The sequence below is a fragment of the Rutidosis leptorrhynchoides genome, chromosome 8 (genome assembly GCF_046630445.1).
Source record: "Rutidosis leptorrhynchoides isolate AG116_Rl617_1_P2 chromosome 8, CSIRO_AGI_Rlap_v1, whole genome shotgun sequence".
NCBI classification, from domain to species: Eukaryota; Viridiplantae; Streptophyta; class Magnoliopsida; order Asterales; family Asteraceae; genus Rutidosis; species Rutidosis leptorrhynchoides.
Window position 1 is genome coordinate 300,493,915 of NC_092340.1, and position 4,140 is coordinate 300,498,054.

The 4,140-nt window shown below is 37.9% G+C and overlaps 1 non-coding gene across 1 annotated transcript; it reads left to right on the forward strand.

Annotated features, from left to right (window-relative positions):
• The first annotated feature begins 860 nt into the window (after positions 1–860).
• LOC139865377 (small nucleolar RNA R71) lies at positions 861–967 on the forward strand. The gene has a single exon (XR_011764901.1). It is a non-coding gene; the product is annotated as a small nucleolar RNA R71 (small nucleolar RNA).
• The last annotated feature ends 3,173 nt before the right edge of the window (positions 968–4,140 follow it).

Here is a 4,140-nt window from a genome sequence, read left to right on the forward strand (position 1 = left end):
GAAATTACAGGCATTTCAGGTGGTTTAAGTGTAATACCACTTCTTGTGGTAATGGTTTTAGCTGTTTCATTTCAGGGATTAGCATTTGTATCGCTAGGTAGACTCCCCGGTTTTCTTTCACCTATCAACCTTGCTAGGTTACTCACTTCTTGTTCTAGATTTTGGATTGAGGCTTGTTGATTTCTAAATCCTTGAGCATTTTGTTCATTAGTTTGTTTCTGAGATGTAAATAACTGGTTTTGAGATTCTATTAGCTTTGACATCATATCTTCTAAATTTGAATTTTTATCATCGGTTTGTGGTGGTTTATTTGGAAAAACAGGTCTTTGCTGGTTGTAAGTATTATTAGATACTTGTTGATTGCTAGGACCTTGTTAGTTGTTGTATGGAATATTTCGGTTATAATTCTGATTTTGATTGTAGTTTGGTCTTGGTGGTTGATAATTATTCTGATAATTATTTTCGGCCTTTGGTTCATGTATGAAACATTCTCTCTTTGTTCCATTGTTTGTTCAACACTGAGACAATCTTTTGTCAAATGTGGTCCTCCACACTACTCACAACTAATTCGTATTGCGTGAATATCTTTAGTCATCTTTTCCATTTGTCTCTCGAAAGCATCTAACTTTGCGAAAATGGAATCAAAGTCATGGCTAGAATCGGCTCTAGCCCCTTTAGATGAACGAAAGATATCTTTTTCCTGATGCCACTCATGTGAGTGGGAGGCTGTTTTATCAATAATTTTGTGAGCTTCAGTTGCGGTTTTCTTCATAATGGAACCACCAGCTGTTGTGTCGATGTCTTTTCGTGTAGCAACGTCGACACCTTGGTAGAATATTTGTACTATTTGATAAGTATCTAAACCATGCTGAGGACATCCTCTCAACAACTTTCCGAATCTTGTCCATGCCTCATATAATGTTTCATTTGGCTTTTGCGCGAATGTAACAATTTCTCCTTGAAGTCTCACGGCTTTAGATGCTGGAAAGAATCTTTTAAGAAATTTCTCAACTAAAACATCCCATGTATCAATCGCTCCTTGAAGTAACGATTCTAACCAATCTTTGGCTTCTCCCTTTAAAGTCCAGGGAAACAACATGAGATAGATCTATTCATCATCAACTTCTCTGATTTTAAATAGAGTACAGACCCTATTAAAGGTTCGAAGATGTTTGTTTGGATCTTCTTTTGGTGTACCGCTAAATTGGCATTGATTAGTTACCATGTGCAGGATTTTTCCTTTGATTTCGTAATCTGGTGCATTAATGTCTGGTTGAGTAATGGCATAACCTTGGCCCGTGCGTGTAGCTCTCATTCGATCCTCCATACTTAGAGGTTCCTGATTTTTCATGATTGATTTTATTGAATTTGAATCACTAGAGGATTCTGATTTAATTGTTTCTTCCTCGACAACCTCTGGTTATATGATTGGTGGTTCAGGAGGAATGATTAGTGGTTCAGAATCTCTGAATTGTCCTTGAATATCCTCCAGGTTCTCAATTGTGAGGTCGGGTTCAAAGAATGGATTATCAGAAATTTGATTTGGAGTACTCGTTCGACTAGATGATGTTTCTAAAGAAAAATTAACGGCGACAATATTGGCTAGATGTCTTGATCGAGTTACAGGTGGTGAACGTATGAAAGGTGCATAAGGGACCTTCTTCATTTTCTCTTGTTCATCTTTCGTGGTAGGACACTGAGATGAACTGAGAGGCGTTCCTCTTTGAATAGGTACCAAACCTTTCTTAGAGTTGTCCATCTTGAACCTTTTCAAGATCTTTTCAATGTATGCACTTTGATTCAAACCTATCAGTTTCTTGGATCTATTCCTGTAGATCCCAATCCCCAAAACATATTGTGCTTCTCCAAGATCCTTAATGGAGAAGCATTTACTTAGCCAAGTTTTAACTCCTTGCATTGTCGGAATATCATTTCCAAATAACAATATATCATCCACATATAGTACAAGGAACATGATAGTGCTCCCACTAGCTTTCTTATATACACAAGCTTCATCTCCATTTTTAATGAAGCCAAATTTCTCGGCTTCCTCATTAAAACGATGATTCCACATTCTAGATGCTTGTTTCAATCCGTAGATTGACTTCTTTAACTTGCATACCTTTTTAGGATATTTCGGATCAACAAAACCTTCAGGCTGAACCATATAGACATCTTCCACAAGATATCCATTTAGGAAAGTGGTCTTGACATCCATTTGCCATATTTCATAATCATAATGAGCAGCAATGGCAAACAATATCCTAATAGACTTTAGCATTACCACAGGCGAAAAAGTTTCATCATAGTCAACCCCTTGAGTTTGAGTGAAACCTTTTGCTACAAGTCTTGCTTTATATGTATCCAAGTTTCCATGTATGTCTGTTTTCATTTTGAAAAGCCATTTACAATCAACTAGCCTTGAGCCAGTAGGTTGTACAACCAGTTCCCAAACTTGGTTGTCATACATGGATTGCATCTCAGCGTTCATGGCTTCCTGCCATTTATCCTTATCAGTCCTCGACAAAGCATCTTGGTAGTTTGTTGGTTCATCCAAATCAAACATAGCAACCATCCATGAGAAACCCATATCTCTCAGGAGGATTACTAATCCTACTAGATTTGCGAACGTCTTGTGTATTTTGATCATCCATCTGATCACTCTCAACATTTTCATGTTGAGTGCTAGTGTCAGCCAATTGTGTATCATCTGCTTGATCTTGAACCTCTTCAAGATCTATCTTCCTTTCACTATTTCCTTCCATTAGGAACTTAGTTTCAAGGAATTCAGCCTTTCGAACAACAAATACATTTTGCTCGGTTGGATCATAGAAATAGTATCCCATATCATCCTTGGGATATCCTATGAAGATACACTTCGTGGATCGAGCATTCAACTTATTAGGGACGTAACGCTTAGGATAAGCTTCACATCCCCATACCTTTAAGTATGATAGAGATGGAGGTTTTCCAAACCACATCTCATGAGGTGTTCGTTCCACTTTCTTGGTTGGGGCCATATTTAAAATACGAGCCGCAGAGCATAGACAATAACCCCAAAATGATAGAGGTAACGAGCTTCTAGCCATCATAGATCGAACCATATCCATTAGGGTTCGGTTCCTCCTTTCGGAAACTCCATTAAGTTGTGGTGTCCCGGGTGGAGTAAGTTGCGAGATAATCCCACAACTTCTAAGATGATCTTGGAAAGCATCACTTAGGTATTCACCTCCTCTATCGGTACGAAGTACCTTGATTATCTTATTGAGTTGATTTTGTACTTCGTTTTGATATTCCTTGAATGCCTCAAAAGTTTCGTCCTTGTGTCTTAATAAGTAGACATATCCGAAACGACTGAAGTCATCAATGAAAGTAACGAAGTATCTTTCACCATTCCTAGTTATGGGCTTAAAGGGTCCACATACATCCGAGTGTATTAATCCCAATAAGTCCTTAGCCCTTTCATAGGTCCCTTTGAAATGTGCTTTAGTCATTTTGCCTTGTAAGCAAGACTCACATACATCAAACGAGTCTAGTTCATTTGATTTCAAAAGTCCATTCTTTTGAAGTGTATGCATTCGGTTCTTGTTTATGTGACCAAGGCGACAATGCCATAAGTAGGAATCACTCAAATCCCTTTTGAGTTTCTTGGTGCTAGTATGGTATATTGAGCTACTAGATGATGTGTCATCATGAACCAATTCATAAATTCCATTAGAAGGCGAAGCCTTAAAATAGAATACATTATCTAAATAAACGTGGATATCATCATTAACAAAATTAAGATAAAAACCACATTGTTTCAAACGGGAAACGGAAATAATGTTTCGACATAAATCGGGTGCATACAAAACATCATTCAAAATAAGTTCCAAACCACTTGAAAGCTTTAACACAAAGTCTCCTTGAGCCTTCACTTGCACTTTGGCTCCATTACCCATAAAGAGACTTGATGTTCCCGCTTGCTTGCTACTTCTTTTGAACCCCTGCAATGAATTGCAAATGTGAGTTCCACATCCAGTGTCTAATACCCATGTATTAGAAGAAGTAATACTAAGCTCTATATATACCATATATATATTACCTGAGGATTGCCCTGCATCCCTCTTTTCCTTCAACTCCTTAAGGTAGACCGGGCAG